We start from the raw sequence: 15,791 nt of genomic DNA on the forward strand, positions 1-15,791 counted from the left end.
ACGTAAAATAAAGAACAGTTTGATACAATTTGTTTTGAAATAAAACCAATCGATTTCAAATGTAAGTTTAGTATTATTGTATTTGCTGAATCTGCCATCCTGAGCAAGCTTTACAAATTTCCTTTAATCAGTTCTCGAATTCTGTCATGTCCGTTTATCATTTGGGTTAGCTCTGACGTCAAATTTCCTGGCCTAGCAGACGGAACATATTATGCATGAGAATTTATGAGAAGGAAGTTTCAATGTCCATCTCTAGCTGTTTAAAGAGTTACGAAATAGTCGGCATTTGTGAATAGTAGCTGTTATCGGCTTACAACGGTCTAATGATAAAACTTGATGACATTTAGGTAGTAAATCATTCATATCAAAGACTTCCGACTTTTTTCAACGGAAGAAAAAGATCAGTTCTTGTAGATAGTTGAATAATGTTGAAAAATCAATGTAGATGAAATAGACTTTCCAGATTAATGAGTTATACATCGTGGTTCGTGTGAACGAGTCGCGAAATTTTATGGATCCTAAATTTACTGCATTATCAAGAGTACATTTCAACTTAAATTATCGTAAGTGTTTTTCAAGATACGAGTACATCTGATATGATATAAAGTTAAAAACCTAGTGACAGGTTAAACCAGGGATAACACATAAAAAATTATAAAACCCTAAAAAAAAAATTATCTGCTCGTAATGAGCATTCCCCCTTTTTTCTTAAAACCCTAAATCAGAACTTCATCAAATTACCGATACAGAAAAAGATGGACCAACAGCTTTCAAAATGATATACAAATAAAACATTCAACATCATGAATATATTGAATATTTTATAACCGACCGTGCGACTAAATAAATTGTCGTCAAACATCTCCGTTGCAGTAGTTTAAAAAAAAATTCAATCGGTTTGTCTATTTTAGGACACAATTGTGAAATTAAAAGAAAATTGGTTTTAACTATATATATATATATATATGATACATTTTTAAATATATCGGGGAAAATTGAAAACATTTTTTATAAAGACAAGAGAGAAAAAAAGGATGAAAAACAGCAGTAAAAGCGATACCATTGTTTGGTACCTTTTGTATGTCATGGGATTGTGGTCTCGCGTGTATGCGCACCATCGTATGTTCTTCTGTGGTTCTTCAAGAGAAGAAAAAACAATTGAAAGCAAAGTGTGAATGAGTAAAATATATAAGATTAAATATATGTGCATTTTGCTATGAAAATTCAAACATTTAACAAAAGCAACACATGGATTAATTACAGTCTTGGCAAATAACTTCGGGAAATTCAGGAAACATAAAACAATTTATTGACAATTTCAATTTTAACGAGAATAATATAACTTTATATCCTTCTGATAAAAACCAGTTACAAATTATTAATAATTTATTTGTACTTACTTTTGTAAAATACGAAGTTATAATTGTGATTTTCTTCCTCCAGCAACTTTGCTCTATTCCTCTTCAAATCTTACAATAATTATAGTAGTACGAGATATGTATAATTGTCCTCAGATAAGTTCTGCAGTGATTGTAGTGCTGAAATGAACAAGATTATCGTCAAGATCAATACAACCATCCATAATTATGAAATCTACACCCATTTACTATGAAATTGATTCTCCACCAATCAGGTGTTTTTACATGGTCATTTAAGTCTGGTCAAATGATTCAATTGATACTTTATGTAGCAAATACATGTTTATAAAATTACTTTTTTATTGTTTTTTTTCCGCTTTGATTTATTTTACCGAAAACGAAATTTTTATAACAACAGCTTGATAGTTGTTTGTCATTTTTTGTTCAAAGCAAATAACATGTTTGTTAGAATAATCGGTATTATATTGATCAAAAACATTATTGTTGAACGTTTTATACCAGTAAAAACAAAATATATTATATTTCAGATTTTAAATGATTTGACAGTTTGAAATGACTTCCGTTTTACTTTCCGGGAATCATGACAAATTAATTGTTTATCCTGCAGATGATACATAACCTGTTTGTGACCTTCTGCCGTTGTCTGTTCTTTGGTGTGGTTGTTGTCTCTTTGACACATTCCCCATTTCCATTCTCAATTTTATATAATATTTGTTATATGAAATTTCTAACTTCGAATTCATTTGATATAAACGTATTTGCACTTGACAGAACCAAAATTCTTTTAAACCGGGTTTTCCAATGGGTAAAAAAGGCAAGAGTAGTAAATCAGTTATTAGTTTAAGGTTGTACGCGGTGGCGGATGTCAAGTTTGAAATTGACGATTTTTTTATGTTTGTCTTTCATGAGTCATGATCCTTCTTTGAATACAGAAACGCAATTCATGTATTTGTCGTGTCATAACCGAGGATTAGAAATATTTATATGTTGCATCTTGTAAAATAAAGGATGTCAAGTTCGATATTGACTATTCTAACATTTTTGTTTCAGAACTCTCCCTCAATTTTAATTGACAGGTTATGTTGTTTTGTTCTTTGCATTGGATTTCTAACCAATTGACTTCACATGTGCCTGAAGAAATTGATACTGAAGTCATACGCGAAATGAAATATGCATTTAGTACATCTTTACTTCAATATATATAAAACAGGCCACAGAATACAGATAACTCCCTGTCGTTAAAATAAACCTATGAAACGAAAAGACAAACGCCAGTCCTAAAAAATACTCCACAGAAAATTACGGACCAATGCAAACTGCTGGTGATAAATGGCTTTAGATGATGTTACAATGAAAGAAAAAAGGATAAGATTGTGGCTCTTACAAGTTGGACATATCCGTCCACTAGTAGTCAAAATATGGTTTGAAACTATCATGTTGGTCTGAACAATTCACATGGTTATAAAAGACTGAACAATAAATTATTATATGATTAAATTCAGACTATGTTCAGACTGTTCATTAGATATCTGCCAGCTATTCACATAGGCGCAATACTGAATTGTTTGAAAAGCTTATGAACAAAACTGAGTTAACTGTAAGCGACTTATTTGAATGGAACTGAATTTACCGCAGTAGATAATGCTAAAAATACTGAACTTGACGGAAGAATACATTATTCAGATATTTCAGATGGTGCTAAGATTAAAATGGCTAAAATTCATTTACGCATAGTGGTCCGTAAAAACTTTTGAAGGTACAATTGACTAAACCATTAAAATCATATCATCTATTCGGACAGTGAAAACGCAAGGATAGACGTTAACTATTTTTTTTATAGATTAAAGTTAGCCATATTATTTTAACCTTTCTTTAAGTATAAAATGATTTTCCTTCTGTGAAGGGTAGATGTTATTTGTTTGATAGAACAAGATAGAAGTTATTCTGATGATTTTAAAATTTACGGTATAAAAAGGTTTTTTAAACACATTCTAAGCTCCCTCAGTTTAAATTGACAGAACATATAAATATAACGTTGTTGGTTTCGTAATTGCGATTTCGTGGTCATTTGTTTTATATGTTCAATGTAAACACTTAATTCGTTAGAAAGATGTATCCTTTTGAGTTTAAGGGAAAAAAGACGAATCCTTACTATATAAGGTCAAGCATTTTGACCATTAAAAAAGTGGATTGTTGATATGTTTTTGTGTTTCGTACCAATTTTCCTGGTATTGCAAACTTCCTATGGGTTATCTAGCTACATGATTGTTTAAATGTTCTGAATTAGTACATTGTAAACATGTCTGTCTGAAATGGATTTCCTAATTTTGCATTAGATGATTAATTAAAATGGATCTTGAAAAATGCTTTTAGCTGCTCAGTTGTTTTAGTAAACAAGTTGGTATGGATAGAATTTTTTTTTTAACAAACTTTGCCATTGAAACTATAAATCAAGAAAATACATTAATTTTAAAGACTCATCATAATGGCAGTAAAGACCTGTATCAAACTGAGTTAAATAAATCACGGAGTTAACTCGAAAGGTTATTCAAAATTAGAATTACCTTACAACGATTCTGAATCACTATAAAAACATTATTTTGCTTTTGATTTCACGGGTTGCGACATCTACGAATATCGGAAGTTTGGGTTTTATTGCTTGATTTGTTATATTAGAACTGTAATTTGATTTCTCTGGGAAAATCTTTACAACCTGTCTTTAATGAATTTTACATGTAAACGGATTTTACTCGGATAGTTTTAAATAATTCCAAAAGTGTTCTTATAAAGTCTTTTTATTTGGTTTTCTGATCAAAGTGATATATTTATGTACATCGATGATTTACAAAATTATAACTAAGACAAAATAATGTCTTGTTTAAATTTCTTGCATACTAGTTCTCAATTGAATAATCAAATAGTAGTCTTCATTATATTGAAGAAATTGGTTTTCTGTTGAATATATGAACAGAAATGTTCGATGTTCACTCTAATAGAAGTTTTCCATGTTCTCGACCTTAGAGTTAATTTTGGTGAATCTTTTTCTTATCCTTATCCGATGAAACGAGAGTAAAGTTATACACGCCCTCTGAAAACTTTAACGATCATCTATACACCCCTTCTCGGCAACATGGTTGAATGTCTGTCTCAATAGGAACCGTAATTCATTGTTAATACCGTTCATTTATGAAACATGTTAAACATGTATTGGTTACTATGTAAAAAATTAGGCGTTACACTTTATGTCAATCAAAATTTTGTCTCATTAAAATGTCTGCTGGCACTTTCATTGCATAGAAAAGTATAAATAACTCTTTTATCCTAAATATACAAGTTAAGTGTAAACAGTAATAACCTATGAACATTCATGAATTAACTAAATTCTTCGAACTAAGATACAATGTATCTGCGAATGTTGTTAAGTCTATTAACAAACAGATAACAAAATATTTATTTCATTGTATTTTTCATAAATATTTCATAAACATTTGTTTTTCAAATAGATATAAGGAGATGGGGTATGAGTGCCAATGTGACAACTCTCCATTCAAGTTAAAAAAAAATAAAAGTTAAATTAAAGGTCAAAGTACGGTCTTCAATACGGAGCATTGGCTCAAATCGAACAGCAAGCTATAAATAGTTCCAAAAAATGACTAGTGTAAAACCGTTCAAACGTGATGTTCATTTTCCAATTTAAAGAATCTTCGTCATACCTTGATACAGTCACGTCCTTATTATTTTTTGTTTTTGTGTTGGTATGCTTTGCTTGACTGTAAGTTTTGTTTAAGGGATATGTATATCATGCCGGACTGCATTTGGAAAAATACATCATACTTTTTTTTCTATTTCTATTCTGTGAATCAGAGAGAGATAGTAAAACACACAAAACAATTATGATAGTGTCGAAATGCTGTATTGATGAAATACCTGCCCTATCGAAATTACTCGTTACGTTACTTAGTTTGTATTAAGATTAAGAAAAACGTTAATATAATAAATATAATGTTTTCATATTAATGTACAATTAGTCTGGCTAGAACTTGACACATGGTCAAAACCGGTAGTTTGCTTTTGCGTCAATGGGCATTTCATTTGCGCCAAAACAGTTCTTTCATTTGTGCCAAAATAAAGCATTTCATATGCACCAACAATACAGGTTATAAATAGAAACAATAAATCTAAATTAAAAATATTTTTTATAATAATGCTAGAACATAGTTTTGATAGCATACTATAACATGTTCATCATAAATCACATTCATCAATAAACCTAACATCAAAACATTAAACAATTATAAGTTTAGTACTTTTTGCCTACCTCAAACGTGGTTAACTGTGTTAATTTAATGTTTTGTAACATTTTGGGAAGATCTATGCGAGTAGTCTCCGCTTTTCAATAAATAATTCATCCTCAATATGAGGTCTTTAAACAAAGTACAGACGTATTTCCCCCTCTACTTTTTCCGATATATTTCACAAATGCATACCATTAAGTGACTCTCATTTGTGTATCAAAAATTAGTATGAACTTAATTACTTACCGGGGGGAGGTGATACTCTAGACAAATTTGTATAGAAGTTTCGTATTCAGGATACAGCTTAATACATTGTATATTAAAAGGTTTCCGTTATGATTAGCCTGTAGGGTAAGCTGTTTTTATTATTGCAGCAAAATAAATACTGAATTCTTCAAAACATTGGCGCAAATAAAATTAGACCATAAAAAAAGTTTGGTATTCATATTGACGACCGTGTGTATGGCTATGTGTGTGTATGTGTGTGTGTGTATGCTGGGGTTTATTTTATTAACGTATACCTTACATCTGCTTGTATTTTCGTATTTTCATACATATAGATCTGTACTGACTAACATCGAACCTTACCTCTTGGCGATGTTCTACTTATAATGTCATACCGCTAACAAATATAAATCCTCCAATTAATACCGTTCCACAAACCCCATTGGCATGTTAAAGACGCCAATTACATCATTAACGTTGTGTTCTGACGGCGACAGATTAGGTTTAATAATGTCCATACAATGACATCGCAATAATGGTTTTGTAACCAGACTGTTAAAAGACTGTGTTTCACGTAATTATGAAGAAATTACCAGAGAAGCCCTTAGGATTTTCATGTCCTATTTTGTCTCCGATTGTAAATGTTATACTCTTTTACCTGGAAGTACTTCCGTGGATTTTCTGAGAAAAAAAAGCATTTAAGCCTATTGCCCCTAGTAAGTGTTTCGGTTCTGTCGATTTCCGGAAAATGAATAAAAGACGATTGCACCTTGTTAAGTTATTCAATTCTTGAACTGCATGTCGATGATTATTTATCCTATTATGATTAGGATCATACCAAGTCAATGGACAGTAACCATGCTATGTGGCGGACTTTATATTATGTTATAGAACAGCTTAACCGCCTTGTATACATGAGTTCTCCCCATCCAGGGTTTATCATGAGGTTTGGGTTGCTGTGAAATGAATTTGGACTGGCACTTGTCTTTTGAAATGTCGGGGTGTTGCATGGTATTTTGTTGGTTTGATTCGACTTTTTGTTATTGATTGTCCCTTTGGTATATTCGTCCTGTAATGATTTTTTCTGCTGTATTTGACATTTCTGGTAAAACTCTATTTCGTGTTGCCGAAAGCATGGATTTTTTTAATTGCTTCCATAAAGAGCACGATGTTTCATAATAATGACATTAAGTACAAATTAATAAAAAAAATATCAATGCACATGATCAAAAGATACCTCGAAACACCAAGATTGGAATTTAATACACCCATTGCGCACGTTCTTTCTACACAAAACTCCTTAGTAACGCTCGAATTAACACAGTTGGAAGACAAAAACAGCGAAATTGAAGAGCATTGAAAACCAAATTTTCGAAAAGACGTTTCTTTTTTTATCCTAAGACTATCTGTGGTTTTAGTTAGACAAACCTAAGTGTAACGAATGATTATAAAAGAGGGACGAAAGATACTAGAGGGACAGTCAAACTCATAAATCGAAAATAAACTGAAAATATAACTATTTATTAACAGTGAATACACCATTGTATACAGACAATGACAATGATTACACATATGATTAGCTTTGTTTAAATGTATTCTGAAATTTTGTGTAGGAAGCCATGATGAACAATGTTTTTAGGTCCTGTATCGTCGCTAAATGTTTATGCCTGATTAATTAGAGATTAGTAGGTATATACAATGATTGGAAACGTGCCTTACATACAAAGTGGAAAAATTGGCTTTGTTATTGGCAGTTTCTATGGACGTATCTAGGTTTCTAATTAATGAGAAGGTTACGATTACTTTTAAGAGAGGAAAATATAGCTTTGCCTTGAATGTACTTTTATCAGATACCACCATATTGCAATGTTGTACTATAAATACCTTAATCGGGTTTTGGTTATTATACATTGGCTATTTTTAAGCAAAACATGGATTTATTGTAAACAAAAAAAATATGGTGTTCCTATATGTAACGTACGACATTGATAGTAATTGATAAGATATGAAATATCAACATGTAACATGGTAAATAAACTCATCATAGATACTGAGATTGAAATTTTGTATTAACGCCAGACGCGCGTTTCGTCTACAAAAGACTCATCAGTGACGCTCGAATCAAAAACTGTTACAAAGGCCAAATAAAGTACGAAGTTAAAGAGCACCGAGGACCAAAAATTCCTAAAAGTTTTGCCAAATACAGCTAAGGTAATCTATTCCTGAGGTATTTCAAAAATTCAAAGTTTTGTTTAAAACAGTTGATTTATAATAATGAACATACCAATGATAACTCAAGTCAACACAGAAGTGCTGACTACTGAGCTGGTAATACCCTCGAGGAATGAACTCCAACAGCAGTGGTATCGACCCTGTGGTTGTAAATAAACTCATCATAAGTACCAGGATTGAACTTATAAAATTGACACAATTTAAAGTGGTATAGAATAGAAATAAGATAAGATTAATGAATAAAGGCAAAAGTAGTATACCACTAATCAAAAGTCATAAATCGATTGAGTTAACTAATCCGGGTTACAAACTAAAACAGAGGGAAATGAATTGAGACCTATATTAGTAATGATATTTATTTTTAATATCGGATGTCACATAAGCAACACGACGGGTGCCACATGTGGAGCAGGATCTGCTTACCCTTCCGGAGTACCCGAAATTACGCCTAGTTTTTGGTGGGGTTCGTGTTGCTTATTCTTTAGTTTTCTATGTTTTGTCATGTGTACTATTATTTGTCTGTTTGTCTTTTTCATTTTTAGCCATGGCATTGTCAGTTTATTTTCGATTTATGAGTTTGACTGTCCCTCTGGTATCTTTCGTCCCTCTTTTAGTAAGCATTGTGATTTTTTGTCTCTTTTGGGAAAATAAGTTTCATGTTGAAAGCTATAGTAAGTAACCACTTGACCAAACATTCTCATGCGAAATTCGGATTAAAATTTTAAATAGCATTGAAATAGGTCAAATGTTTGGATTTTGTATCGATGGTTTATGTAAAAATGAAAAACATTTTTTTTTTTTTTGGAAATTCGCATTAATTTTCTGTGACACTTTATTGCGTTCTTAATTGTTTTATATTCAATAATCGCAAGTGTGTTATTGAAAATTTAATTTAAAATGTAAAATAATAATACAGAAAATATTAAAGTTACATAACATGAGTTAGTAAGGAAGTGAGTTTGTATGAGGAAAATATTACAATATGATCGAAATATAACAAGTAGAATCCCTGAAGAAGTTAAACATTAATCGCATTAGATTAAGGAGATTACTGAGTCAGAATGTATTATCAAAATGTATAGAGTGCAAGAAATGCTTCGATGTCATTGTCTTTCAAATATTCACTGAACTAAACTTTTAGCATGAATATGGTGTAATGTTTGACCGACTTATAAATTTAAGTTTCTTTAATAGCAATGTTGGTGTGTGCCAAGGAGGAATTATTGTCAATGTTTTATGATGAATTGTCAAATGTTGACAATGCTGCGCATATATTCCCTAATAATGATGCAATCGCTCTACTTTTCCAATTGTATCTCTTACTTTATTCTGATGCAATGTAATTCTGGCAGAATCTGACACTGGATTACAAGCTGCCTAAAATACCATGTATTTGCTTTTGCAAAAGTTGCAATTACAATTTAATGGGCAAATTATATAGATATTGTTGATGATTTAACATATCTGGGAATATGTTTTGCTTCAAATGGTTAGTTCTGTGAAGATTATGAAAGATTAGTTTGTCAAGCCACAAAAGCTTTGTATTCTGAAAATAAGTAGAAAACTTAACTTGCCTATTTATATTCTGCTTTGGGTTTATCAATAACAGTATACCCGATTGATTATGTCTGCAATTTTCTGACTATTTATTTCAATGTACTGGCCGTCACTAAGTCTACCAAAGAATGTTAATGTATCAAATCTAGTCAAACAATGTCCCTGTGATCAGTTTACTATTTACTATTGTTTATAGCGAAATTCATGGTATAAAAAAAATTGAAAGTTTTATTATTATTCTATCATATATAAAGGCAACAGTAGTATACCGCTGTTCGAAATTCATAAGTCGATTAAGAGAAAACAAATCCAGGGTACAAACTAAAACTGAGGGAAACATATATATATCTTATCAAATATAAGACATAAATTGCGATTAGCGCGAGGTGATTTTGGGGATCACATCTGTGATTTATGCATATGAAATTAGTGATGAATTTCGCTATGTTTTTGAATTAATCAAATGGTTGTCTTGAAATATGTATTAAAATCATAATGCTATTACATATTGTTAACTATTTTGTTATGATTAGTTTAGTTAACCAGACAAAGGTGCGAAGAATTATCACATGTTTGTGTGTGTTCTAAATTAGGTTTGCCCTCCACTGTAAATTCACAGTACATGTAGTTTATAATTTAAATCTTTACATATGTTCCCATTGTTTTGTTTACATGTCGTTTTATTACTTTTAATATTCACATACCCTGATAAAAGTTGTAAGTGTCTTTTTTCTGTATCAATGTTGCATTTGAAAGCCCACGTCTTTTGTATTTATATTTAATCCTGTCATATAAAATGTTAAAAAAAAATATATGCAATTGTATATGATAGATTAAATAATCCGTAGATAAAAGTCTGATTCCGTTTGATATTCATCAAAGCTATCACAGTCTATTTTTTTGCAGTTTTTGAAAATTATGTAACTGTCTAAATTGACTAGATGTATATTGTTAATGACATGCCTTAATCTGATTTTCAAATTTAATTGTTTTTATAATCTTCACGTTGCATGCTTTGAAAACCAAGAAAGGAGAAAAAGCCTTTATTGATGTATGTGGGTCAAATATTACTAAACCTCTCATTAAGGCCAGGGTCCCTCGTTACGAAAGGGTAAAGTTTTATACGCAAGGCGGATGAAGGTTACTAAAATAGATTGTAAAACGTGAAAAGAACAAATCAACTGGCAGATTTAAAAAATATTCAAAAGAGAATATTTTGATCGCGTAGGAATCTGAATACCAACTAGTACCTATTACTAACAAAGATGTCTTAACCATAACTTTTGGTTAAATATTGAATCGCTATTAGAAATTTCATTCTGTACAAGAATTTTAACTTATATACAAAGAAAAGGAGAATAGTACTTGCATGACCTTATTACCGACGCAAAAAAATCTGCTGTCATAATCTTGATTTTGACTTACTTAAAAGTATAGTAAAGTGCCCTGTAATTTTCAAAAATACAATTTATGCAATTAATAGTAGTATAAGGGAAACCATTTTTTTTTTTAATTTAAAACTTTTTTCAACTTAAGATATTTCTTGCCCAAGCAAAGCAGACAAATGATAATTACTGCTGATCAGAAGTAAAGAACGCTTGTATAATTAGCGAACTCAATGTCAACTATATTTCGAAGTCGAGTCCGTGAAGCAAAGTTATAAAAGTACGGAAAGACACAATCATGTGCAGTGCTCAGAGTTAATTTGTACTGAAATTAAATGCAGACATTTGATTGTGTTCTAGACAAGAAAAATAGTAAATTGCTGCTTATCCTCAGAAATACCAGACGCCATGATTGAACAATTATAGCATTATAATTATAACTTTTGTCAACAAGTATAATAAGCTAAAGCGAAAGTTTATTAAGCTTTTACGAGAGATACAATGAAAATATGTTTAATAACGATTAAATACAATTATAGAGTACATGGTATGATAAATTGACAATTTAATTTTTTTACAGCATAAAAAAATCAATTTGCTGACATGAAATGATTAACTGGTGTGAACAAGGTCATGGTTTTTGGATTGTGTAACTTAATTTAGACCAAAATAGCATTTTACCTTAAGCACTGACGTTAAGCAATAAGTCAACAAAGGTCTTAAGCTTTAAAGTCTCATATGAAAAGAGCACTTTAACTTGGTGATTAATATGTTTTTATTTTCTGGTTTTTCAATCCAAAAAGGAGTTATGGGATCTTTAACGGTTTTTATAGTTGACACAATATTTGAAAATCAAAAGGTATTATCATGTAAGTTTTTGTTTACGCTCTGTAAACACCCTTTTATTTGCTTCTGTTTGAATGTCTTCTAATAATCAGGTTTTATTTTAGCAACAATTTTAATATGACATTAAAGGCGTATGATTTGTGCAGGTTTTATTTACTATTTAGCCCTGTGCTACACCAGCACTGAAGCATATTTCACGGGAGGGGACAATAAACCAGAAAAAGACAGACAACACCGAGATTAAAAGAACTAAGATATACATATTCAAACAACAGTTCACAAAAAGGTGTAAAACAGAAAACCGAGCAACATAACTATCGTCAAAAAAGTAAATGGTCCCAGGTGCTCCGATACAGCAAATAGTCCTGTTCCAATAGGGACATAATGGTAGGTTGGATGGTTCTTTACTATAAATGTGCTCGGTATAAATATATCCTAAAACCTGACCTTATGAGAGCTGCATAGGCAAAATAGGTAAATTCGCGTAAGCGTTTATAACACTTCAGAATGTCAATCCGTAAAATATAAACGCATAGTAAAGGCGATCCAGACTTCCAGACAATTGAGAACATTATCCTAAACTTCAGAATCCATTAGAGACTGAACTCTTTTGAGTTGCATTAGGTGCATGCATAAATGTAGTTAAATTGCCGTAAAATCTTTACATGAATGTTTGATAGTGAATTTGTCATTACACATTGTATCCAAACGGCGAATATATTTTTATTGTATTTAAAATAGTCAGAATTGTTGTGATTATGCAATAATTTACCAGACTAATCAATCCCAGAAGAAATTTTATAGTTGATTGATATTCTTGAATTGATCAGTCTTGCTTGGTTGTAAAAATATATGTAGACTATAGAAATGTCAAACGAAAATTGTATTATCTGTACAATTCTTACATTTGTTTCAATTTTGAAATGTCTGTGCAGAAAAGTTAATTATTTTACACTTACACTGAGTTGCTGATTTTAAAAGATGTTTTTCGTAACATTGATTGGTTCACTGTCTTGATACTGTTGTATGTAGATCCCAGTATCTCAAGAAAGGTAACATTGATTGGTTCACTGTATGGATATTGTTATATATAGATCCCAGAATCTCAAGAAAGGTAACATTGATTGGTTCACTGTCTGGATATTGTTATATATAGTCCCAGTATCTCAAGACAGGTAACATTGATTGGTTCACTGTCTGGATATTGTTATATATAGATCCCAGTATCTCAAGAAAGGTAACATTGGTTGGTTCACTGTCTGGATATTGTTATATATAGATCCCAGTATCTCAAGACAGGTAACATTGATTGGTTCACTGTCTGGATATTGTTATATATAGATCAGAGTATCTCAAGACAGGTAACATTGATTGGTTTTACTGTCTTGATATTGTTATATATAGATCAGAGTATCTCAAGACAGGTAACATTGATTGGTTCACAGTCTTGATATTGTTATATATAGATCCCAGTATCTCAAGACAAGTAACATTGATTGGTTTTACTGTCTTGATATTGTTATATATAGATCAGAGTATCTCAAGACAGGTAACATTTATTGGTTCACTGTCTGGATATTGTTATATATAGATCCCGGAATCTCAAGACAGGTAACATTGATTGGTTCACTGTCTGGGTATTATTAGTTACATGGTGTGTTAGTGACCTAATACGATACATTGGGGGTCAGTTAATTCCATATGGGGTGAGGAGGTAAGATACTTTTATATATAGATCTCGGAGTCTCAAGACAGGTAAAAGATTCCCCTATACAAAGTTAGATCAAGGATAGAAAGAAAAAATATATGTTTGTCACAATCGTGTCGTATTTTAAATTCGATGACATAATGTAGTAAAGTAGTTAACATATGGACAGGTATGGTTAATTAGAGTGAATGGGTGTTTGAATTTCTACCACCAAATCCACCCCTCTCACAAAATGAAGACAAAGCAAAAGTAAGTCATTGGATGTTCATGTCTTGTAACAGGCCAGTGAACACAGGCAGTATCGATCAATTTATTTTTATCGCAGACTTCCCGCTTTCAATCTCGACAAGGGACCAGTTAGCATTAAAGAATGCGCAATGTATTTAAGTTTACAGGAAAAAGCACTTAACTATAAAACAAAAACACTAGTTCAATGAAAACAATCATATAATGTATTTAAATTGAATAAGAACAATCATACTTAATTTCTTATTGTGGCCTGTTGCCTCAGTGTCTTTTATCTGACATATTTATAGATATCCCCATGTGCTTAAAACTGGAACTAAAGTTGCATTATACTTTGACGAAAAAGGCCGACTATAGCATAATTTGAACCGAATGTCATTGTGATATAATTCTGAATTACCATAATAAGATATTCAAGTAATACTTCCTACACTCAAGAGAACCATTCCTATTCATTCAAATTTAGAGTGCAATTTCAGATTACAGCATGTATCGTCGAATTCAATGACAATGTTTAAAACTTAATCCATGATATTATTTAATTTGCACTAATGTAATTTGTATCCTGGATTGAAAATTGATGTTATTGGAGTATTTTCAAAGCATCTTTGTTAAAAATGCATATCATTTATAATGTGATAAAACGGTAGGCAATATAATATCTGAATAATAAATTGAAACAAAAATCAAGGGCAAATATGCGAGTGAGCAACAGTTTCCCTAGAAAGAAACTCTTGGGTTTTTTTTTTTAGTTTGTAACGCCATTTTTAATCACCACTTTTGTGCTATTTCGTGACAATCCTAGTCAATTAAGATTGGAGTCGAGTGCACCCTCACGAGCGGGGTTTGAACTCACAACCTCAGTGTTGACTGGCTAGTGATTACAGTAGTAACCACTTAGACCACTTGCCATCGAGGCCCCAAGAAACTTGTGATGAATCAAGCCTATTCAGTATGATGTTATACCACAGTTCCATGTGTTAGGTAATCTGTGAACGCTTACAGTTGTGTTAACCCCGCTGCAATCTTTATGTACCTGTCCCAAGTGAGGAACCTACGTTACATGGTTGCTAAGGATGTGCACCAGCCGCCGAAAGTGTTTGGTTTTTTTTTAGATCGGTGGAAAATACCAACATGTCTAAGAACCCTTTAAAAAAACGAAATTGAACTATACAAGCCCCATTAAAAAATCTAGAGCTCGGCTTGTTGGTCATTCCAAGTAAATCAAAGTTCAGTAATATATCGCATTCAGGACAAAAATGTAAATATAAATATTTTATTGGTGTGATTTTTCTTCATGAACAGGTAGAAACATTCACGTGCTATCAAACAATCAAAATGTTATGGTGGTAAATATTTATAAGATATTGTATCGGTCACAGTATGAAACTATGACATTTCTAGAACAATGAAAAAACTTATATTTTATGATCTAGTTCATGTTAGAACTTTTATTTTCTTATCATCTCTCAATAAACTTTTCTTACGAATGCCAATGTGATCTTTGCATTTGAAAGTTATAGCTAGCTATCATGCTATTTCATGCATGCAGACAATCATTGCATTTTTAATTGCATCCCTGATAAGTTGTCTGGACTTTGAAATGTTGCAATCATTTGAAAATACTGAAGCGATTTTATTTAGGAGAAAAATGAATTATTCCCATTCATCATTATGTACAGTTTGCACTTTCTATCGTCAAATCTAAAGAAATAAATGAATCTTCTTTTAACGATATTGTATATTATAAGCGAATTAAAAGCACCACAGATTGCAACATGCTACAATCTTTCGTAAATAAAATAAGTAAATAAAACAACAAAAAACAAACGAAAAGTAATATAACAACATTAAACAAAAAAATTGTACATGTATTTCTCTTATGTTAAATTTTGTTTTGATATATGATTTATAAATG

The 15,791-nt window shown here is 31.3% G+C and overlaps 2 protein-coding genes across 2 annotated transcripts in view; one reads left to right on the forward strand and one right to left on the reverse strand.

Moving 5' to 3' along the window:
- LOC139520053 (octopamine receptor 2-like) overlaps positions 1–1,743 on the reverse strand; it is a 40,104-nt gene extending 38,361 nt beyond the window's left edge. The window contains exon 1 of the mRNA XM_071312472.1: positions 1,401–1,743. The gene's annotated coding sequence lies outside the window, so the exon portion shown is untranslated. The remainder of the gene's footprint in view (positions 1–1,400) is intronic.
- The window catches only part of LOC139520050 (phosphatidylinositide phosphatase SAC2-like), a 253,355-nt gene that overhangs the window by 118,036 nt on the left and 119,528 nt on the right, over positions 1–15,791 (forward strand). The window lies entirely within an intron of this gene.

Source organism: Mytilus edulis, chromosome 4 (genome assembly GCF_963676685.1).
Source record: "Mytilus edulis chromosome 4, xbMytEdul2.2, whole genome shotgun sequence".
NCBI classification, from domain to species: domain Eukaryota; kingdom Metazoa; phylum Mollusca; class Bivalvia; order Mytilida; family Mytilidae; genus Mytilus; species Mytilus edulis.